The 8,742-nt window shown below is 40.4% G+C and overlaps 1 long non-coding RNA gene across 2 annotated transcripts in view; it reads left to right on the top strand.

Annotated features, from left to right (window-relative positions):
- Positions 1–1,075: 1,075 nt before the first annotated feature.
- The window catches only part of LOC309844165, a 129,341-nt gene continuing 121,674 nt past the window's right edge, over positions 1,076–8,742 (top strand). For both annotated transcript variants that reach the window (XR_014300525.1, XR_014300526.1), the window contains exon 1: positions 1,076–1,224. This is a non-coding gene — a long non-coding RNA (uncharacterized lncRNA). The remainder of the gene's footprint in view (positions 1,225–8,742) is intronic.

Below are 8,742 nucleotides of genomic sequence, written 5' to 3'. Positions count from 1 at the left end.
TCTCTTTGCTTTGCAGTGTAAATCTGGACACTTAGCCACTTACTGGCTATTATTAGAGCTTCTGATATGACATCACAGTAAGGCCATAGGGCAGGGCAAGAGCACCTGCCTGAGTTGGAAGCCTTGCCCTGATGCTTACGAGCTGGGTGTCCCTGGGCAGGTTACTTAGCTTCTCTGAGTCTCAGTTTTCTCTTGTCCACAGTTATTTTTATTACTTGAGTAACAAGAAAGTTAACCTGTTGTACAAAAATGGAGAATCAGGTGTGGAGCTCTACAGGAGGAAGAAGACAAGTTACACGAAGGACTCATGTCTATAAATAGAAAGCCATCCAGAGTTAAGGCAGACATTCATTTCATCTTTCTGGGGCAGCAGCATCTTTTTTTTTTTTTTTTTTACTTTACTTTACTTTAGCTATTTCAATTATTCTTTTTCACTGTAGTTTTTTGGCAACCCAAATATCTCCGTCTCAGATATGTGTTTCTAAATTGCATTTAGCTGCATTAGATGTCTGATGACCATTTTCTACTTATCAGTGTGATGTTGTGGATATTTTAAAGTTTTAGTACATCTGATAATGGCACATTATTTAATAACTATAAAATAGTTTATTTTTTAGTTTATATAAGTTCTCCCATTTTCTTCTTTCTTTCTTTCTTTCTTTCTCCTTCTTTCTTTCATTCTTTCCTTCCTTTTTTCTTTCACTGTTGTGAATAAGGAATTTGTTTAAAAAAAAAAAAATCTAAATGCTGGCATTGTCCAGAAAAATTTATCAGCCTTATTTATAATTGTTACAAAGTTGAAGTGCTGAGACTTGTTCACTGGAACATTTTAACTTGCATTGATGCTTCATGTCCCCACATTTATATTAAAAATTCACGCACAAATAAAATGAAAAAAAAAAAAATGCCAGGACCTAATTTCTGTCTCCTATTTTTCCACTTGCAATCAAACATTTAGGCCCTTTTTGATGCCATGGGTGAAAAAAAAAAAAAAAGGCATTCAGAACTACCAATAAAAGGGAAAGAAATTTGGTTTAAAGAACGCAATGCGTCCCCTCAGTGTTCCCTGCGCCCCCGTGCACCGTGCGCGCGCAGCCCCGTGTCCTCGCCGTGAGCGGGGCCCGCCTGGCACACACAGCCACAGGTTGGCGTGTTCGGGAAGCGCCCACCAGCTCGACCTCGCGACCTCCTGCCCAGCGGCCAGGGCGCCCCCCGGAAGCTCAGGTCAGTCTGGAGCCTGCGCACGTCCTCGCGGGCGCCGCACCCCGGAGCGGACGCCGGCGGCCCAGAGGTCGGGTCGCCCGCTCGGTGTGACTGCGCGAGGGGCCCGGACCCCGCGGCGCCGGCGAGGGCGGCCCTCGCCCGCTAGAGGGCGCCGCCCCGACCCCGGCCGCGGCCCCGCGCTGCGCCGCAGGGGGTTTGGCTGCGGGACGTGGCTCCGCCGCGGGGCCGGCCGGGGGGCTGCGGGCGGCGCGGGGAGGAGAGCGGCCCCCCTGCCCGGCTGAGTGAACCCGACTTCCGCGCGCGAGCCGGACTGTCCGCGCGTCGTCATCAAACGACCCCGAGTTTCAGCTCCGGGCGCCGTCGGGGCGCTGTGTCCCGGGGCGCGGGGCGGCGGCGCGCACAGCCGGCGGTCAGCAGGCGCGCGGCCGGGGCGGGGGCGTCCGCGCCCTGCGGGGGCCGGTGGGCGCGTCCACGCGGCGCCAGGGAAGGCGGGGGCGTCCCTTTGCAATAACCTGGAAGTTCGCAGGAAGCTGCCTTTAAAAGGCAGAACTTATTGGGGGGAAAAAAAGTCAGCATTAAGTAGGCGGTGTTTCGAGCCGACCCAGGAGTGCCTCCGCAGTGGACGGCGGGTCCCTGCGAGGTCACTGCTCGGGTCCCTGCGAGGTCACTGCTCGTCTCACCCCGCCGGGGGCAGCGCTTGACTCTGGGCACAGCGCGCCACTGTGGTTTGTTTTTTGTTGTTTTTTGTTTTGTTTTGTTTTTGTTTGTTTGTCTGTTTGCTTGTTTTTATTTATTGCTTTACTTATTTTTTAACCAACTTTGTATTTCCCTTCAATTCATCAGACCATGAAATAAATAAGTTACTTGATGTGAAATGTGAGGTTTTCAAGTCATAGGTATAGAAAGAAAGAGGAAGGTGGGCAAGCGGTGGTGCTTGGGGGCCTCGCTCTAGCACACGTACCGTGTGCGTGTGTGTGTGTGTGTGCGTGTGCACATATAATACACACACATATCTGCATATGTGTTTGTGTGCATGCGTACCTCGACACATGATAATTCCCATCATGAGCAGATTAGACAGAGTCATCCAGGCATCGTAACTCCCAGGTCTTCTCATTATGTAAAGGTAATGGCTCCCACTAGTCTTTTACAATCCTTCTAGATTTGTCCAGGCATATTTTCCTCTTTCTACCTCTCATAGATAAAATATAGAGAGACATAGTTAAGAATGTGCAGAACACATCGATCCGCCATGGGTGGATGGTTAGACACAGAGAGAGAGAGACCTAGAGATGCATGAGAAGAGAGGAAAGGACATACACACATATCAATGCAGATATGTATCCTATGGATCTGCGAATGGTTTTGCAACCATATACGCTGTGCTATTTCTTGCTTTAGCCACTTAATAAACACAAGGAGATCTACGTCATGTGGCTTGGTAGAATTTCATGTTGGTTGTCTCATAATTTATTCAGGACCTTGTTTATGGACATTTAACTTATTTTACTTTCAAATAAGAATTAATGCAGCAGTGTTATATGATATACTGTCTTTTCAATAAGGCTATCTCCCCCACTTCCCCAATAAAGAGACTAAGGGACATACTGACAACACAGCTATGTTTCTAAAGGGAAATACTGAGGTAGCTAACAAAACAAAGCTTTACATTTTGTAGTCTCAACTACTCTCAATGAGGAATGTATCTAACCTGAGAATAATATTGGAAATATTAGAAATACCTTTCAAATTTAATTCTGATATCCTTGCACAGAAGTGTTACAGGTACAATATTTTTCTAGTTTCCTTCCATTTGCTGTCATATCACATAATGCTGAAATTTAATGTAATGTCAGTTGCCATGTTTTAAAATTCAAGGTAATGTGGGTTGGTCTTGAACTCTTTCCAAGGAAGTTTAATTATATCATACAAAGATAGTTGCATCTCTGAGACATACAAAGGACAGTGTTTAACATGCTACACCAGTGTAGACAGAGTGAATTAGCTCTTTCCTCTCATAAAGCTAAATCTTCCTTTGTCTGAGTTACAGAATCTTTAAAAATGGCACCTTTTCCCCTTGTATAGCCAATTGTCTAGGGATTAGCAATGACACAAGCTGCTTTAAGGTAATGGCAAGGACTCTGAATTTGAGTTGGAATCTGATTTCAAATTCTGGCTCTGACCCTTGAAGCCATGTGAAGCCTCATCTCACTGATTCTTTTTATACCCTTTTAATCTATATAACTTGACAGTTGCCATATGTGGATTAAATGAGATCTGTAATCTGAAAGGCTCTCAGTAATAGGACAGGTATCATGGCTGAAGTGTCTATAAAACAGAGGCAGTTTATTTGGTTTGGTCTTTGCTGCTAAAGTCTGAGTCAGAAACCCTGACAATGACTGGTGACATCTCAGCCCCCAGCATTCTGCTTTGAGAAATTGCTCCTAACTGAAGAGCAGGGTAGATAAAAGAAAATGTAAATATTTGGAACTGTTGGTTAAGTATACTGTAAATCATCTTATAAATGAGATTTTCCATTTTTATATGTGGACTAAATCCACTAATTCCAGAAAACTAGGAAATTTTATAAGATAGGATTTATGTACTTTAAACAACTAACTCATTTTGTCTAAAGCAGAAAATAATGGTTTTCTTCATAAATCCATCATTGTTATGAAAGTTTAATCTGTGATTTTTCCTTGAGTAAATCAGACATAATAATTTAGAGGTTTTTAATGTTTTTCCTAAGAGTTTTGTAACTGACTTTCAGGTCTTTAATATATTTGTGATATACGATGCCATGAATAGATGAGGAAACAATGTCGTTGGTGCATGTGGGAAAAGCCAATGTTAATTTCATGACCAAATATAGTTTATGTAGGTCAACTGTTTAATTATGTATTAGTACTAAGGTTAATAATATCTTCACGGCACTTGCTCCTTACAAAACCATTTAAATAATTCCCATTACCAGTACAACATATTATTTTTTATTTCTATGTTAGAGGACCAGAAATTGATGCTAAATATTTATTCAGTGTTTTCTAACCTAAGATTCAACGCTCCTTACCAATGAGCTTACTTTCTGAGCGGTCACGATAACTACGAAGCACTGGTAGAAAGCTTCTCTAGCCAGACCACGTGGATGGCAGGTCTTAGTTTTTAAACTGTTATTGTAAGGTAAGTGATCACTTCCTTGTCGCCCGCCTTCTCTCACTTGCCAAGTCGTACTGGAAATGGATGCTAATAACTTGCATTTGGCTTGTGCTTTAATGCAGTGGAATAGCACATTTCTTAATTGCGTATCACTTAGCATGGTCGGCCATTTAGAAGAAAGCTCTGTTCAGAGGCCGTGTGCACACGACCCAGAGGATATTGTGGTGAAAAGATTCAACAATAGTTCCATTAATGTTTAGCTGATACCTGCATCTAATGGGTACTAATGCATCTTACATGACATATGTGAAGATAAATTTACAGCATTAATAAACTTACATTCCATAACAATAACCTATTTCTCTAACAAGTTCTATTTCTCCAATAAAATATTGTCTTGCCAGTGTCATCTGATTGAAAGGTCCAGGGTGAGATGCTGTGCTTCTATTGGCTTGCAACAAAATGTCCTCATCTTGGCACACAGCATATATTTGTTTTATGTAAACATATTAAAGCATTACCGTTTTGTAGAAAGTTACATTTCATGAAAACACACATTTGAGAAACATTTGGTTATCTATCTGGAGACATAGGTCATTTCCATATAACATCTAAGATTTCAGTTCAATTTTTAAATGTTATTTATTTTCACTCCACTTTCTGTCAAAGAAGATTTAAGACAATTTAAGCCAGTTGATTTGTCATTTTGATATCTCTGAAATTGTGCACATGAGGTGGCAATCAATCATTTCAGCCATTTTAAAATATGACTTCTATAGACATACCTAAAGTTATTTCAATCATAGATTCCTGATCTTAAAATCATTCATCATGACTTTAAAGATTTTATTTATTTATTTGACAGACAGAGATCACAAGCAGGCAGAGAGGCAGGCAGAGAGAGAGGGAAGCAGGCTCCCCACTGAGCAGAGAGCCCGATGCGGGGCTCCATCCCAGGACACAGAGATCATTCCTGAGCCAAAGGCAGAGGCTTAACCCACTGAGCCACCCAGGCCTCCCATCATGAATTTTAAACACATGAAAGTCTAAATAATGTTAGTTCACAGATGAAATGAATCTCAAATTCATTATTTTTTGCACTTTAGTATTAAGATGACAGCTATGTACAAAAGTCTTCTGAAATCTCATTAATTTCACTACCTATTTCCACCATGGACTTGTAGATCCTTTTCTGTATGTTATTGGTACTTACATTTTAGACAATCACATAACTGATAAGTTGTTAGTAAATAAGGTTCTTCTTCCAGAAAAATAACTCATGAGTTTACACCACAATATTTTTGAATGTCGTGTCAGGAAATTAAAAACCCCTCCAAAGTCCATTCATGACCCTTAGGATAAACATTCTATTTTATACAAGTCATTCTTATTACTTATAAGGAAAATAACATCACCGGATTATATAAACCATTTTCAGAAAAAAGAAAAAATTTGGTATAGTAACATAATAGGTTATTTCCAAATCACTTGATTTGCTTTCTGTTCCATTATATAGATCTACTCTTTGATTTAAAAAAAAAAAAAAAGTAGCCCTTTTAAATAGTTTAACTGAGGAAGTTTGTTGCATATAATTAATGAACTAGTTAACATTATACTATATTTTTATTATTAGATTATTATATAATATATAGCTATTGTATGTGTGGTAATGATATTAAATATCATTTAATATTAAATGGGAACATAGGATGGTATATATGGTATGATATTAAATAATTATATGGTAATGATATGGTAATGATATTAAATTTCCTTTAATATCATTAAATGGGAATATAGGAGGTGAAGTAAAATATGAAGAAATACTATGTTCAATGTGTATCTTACTACCAAAGAGTATATTTGCATACAAATCTGTGATTGTTTCAGTATTTGTGTGTATATCAATCTAAGCTTAGGTAAGAGAACAAATATATTTCAAATATACGTACACTTTTATAAAGCATGTCTATTGACAGCATTGTCCCACTTCTTTCGTCATCCAGTGATCTCTTTAGAAGTAAAATTTCTAACTAAAAACAAAAAAATCAGTGTTACCAAAAGGATCTGTAGATCATTTTTAAAATTATGGTGACTTTGCAAAATATCTCTGTATCTTTGAATAAATTACATCTTACAGCCTTGAATTAGATGGTTATTACTGACAAGTACACGGACAGTATAAAGGTTCCCTCCCATTGTGTAGTCTATGACTCTGCATGTATTTTCTTGATTCACATTACCTGTTATAAGAATATCCAGTGAATTTATGATAGGATAAAATAAGCAAAGCAAAGAAACACCTCTTATAACAAGAGGGAGGTGAGAACGCACTTTGCATCTCTTATCAGAGTCTTGTATTAATCTTTTCGACTTTTGGTCTCATTTCTCTTCTATATACTCTCATCTCCAACATTTTAATCACTATCTGTTTTTATTTCTTAGGTTAAGTTAAGGTTTAATTGGGAAACATTATTAGAGCAGTAAAATAACAGAAATACTTCAATCCCTTATCAATGATTTTTGGTAAAATTAAGAAAGACCATTTTGCTGGGGGAGTAACCATAACTTACGAATACTTTTTATTTTCAGTTGTTGGGTGGCAACCTTGAGAATTCTTTCGGTGAGATCCCAAACTGGCCCTGTGTATGGAAAACAAGGATAGACACAAAAAACAGGCAGACAGACCACTCCAGATAATAGACAAGAACCTAATTACAAGGGTTGTCTTGGCTTGTCTTGGGTGGCCCCAGGATGGGTAAACCTCCACACTGGCCTTTCACAAACTTAAAAGTTTACGTAGAGCCTTAACTGTCCAGATGGTCTCAGTAACATACTGCTCTCTCAGGACTGCATCCCTGAAACCAGATCCCCCTCCGGGAACAGTGGGCAGAGCATACTTTCTGTGGAGTAGCAAGGGCGGGGAAGACCTCCAACAGCTCAGGTCCAGCTCAAGGGCAAACCAGGGGTCACATTCTGTCAATGACTCTTCCCCAGCACTCCACTCCTCCTGACTGGCTCTTACAATCTTATGCTTCCCTTTTCTGTGCTATGCCCTGAACAGTCAGCAAGAGAGTTTTTGTTGGTTTAGCACGGAGTTAGCTGGTTTGGTGGCTATATGGCTGCACTGGAGGCAGATACCACAGTGATAATATAGGCACATGCAAGAGAAAACACATGTAAAGATAATGATTTCCAAAATAAGTAACTTTTTTTTTTTTTTTTTAACCAAGACCCCACGATCTGAACCGTTGATATATTAAGCCCTGTAGGCTGAGGGTCCGGTCAAACAAGGCATTCCCTTGAGTCTTCATGTATTTTAACAAATATGACAAATCAACAGACTCATCACATATGTGAACCCACAACATTCTATTTGGAAAATGGCACAGATGCCTCCTTCCAAGGCAGGAGTAATGTCCAACCTCATTCCAGCTTTTCTCTTACGGACATTTCAGTATTAGCTAAACCTAGGTTTTATTGTCTATCATTTAAGTCTAGCTGGGTAAATTTAGTAAGAACTTCTGTTTATACGATAAGATGTAACAAAAGTTTAAAGTCTAGAAGACAGATAGTGGAAACTTGTCTGGGAAGGTATTCCCCTTCTACAAGAAAAAAGATACAAAGTTTCCCTGACCCTTGGATAGCGAGGCTGGAGCTTTAGGAATTTGACCTGGTTGTGCTACCATCCCTGCTGGCCGGAAGCTGTGCCGTCGGGCATGGCAAGGACTGGGGGAAGGATATGCCAGACCAGGACCCTCAGCTTCTCCCCTCTTTCAGGGGTGTGTTCCGTTTCCGGCGGTGCACGCCTTTCAGGATTTCTGGCTTGCAGCTATTTTACTGAAGCAAAAAAATCCTAAAATCTTTGCAGCAATGCCTGGGCCTTAAATTTTCTGCGGTTGACGACACATCTTCTCCCTCGTAGATGCTCTAGTACAGTCTGCAAAGCGTTCTACAATAGAGGCAAATCTTTACAGGTTAGCATTATACATCAACACTGGGCCCATTTCACTAATATAAGGAAAGAGAACAAGGAAAGGTCTTGGGCTACCATTCCATGACATACCGTGGGCCTGTGCAAGTAGACTTGGGGGAGTTTTGAAAAATCCATTTTTGCCTTTCTTTTGTGAAGGCACATTGATCCTATGACTCAGAGGCCATACTCAGTGATATACTGGGAAAAAAAAAATTGCTAAGTTCAATACAACAGAGTACTCTCCTAGGATCATGGACAAGGCAATTAAGATGACACAATAAGGTGGCAACTTTGGACACAGCTTCACAGATGAGGAGAAACCTCCTTATTCAACCCACAGTAACCCATGGTGACCTGCCATGAGTTATCTGGCTTTTTTACTGGCC

Source organism: Mustela nivalis, assembly GCF_964662115.1.
Source record: "Mustela nivalis genome assembly, chromosome: 11".
In the NCBI taxonomy this organism is placed as follows: domain Eukaryota; kingdom Metazoa; phylum Chordata; class Mammalia; order Carnivora; family Mustelidae; genus Mustela; species Mustela nivalis.
The sequence above is the reverse complement of the archived record's forward strand: the minus strand, read 5'-3'. Positions and strand labels throughout refer to the sequence as shown.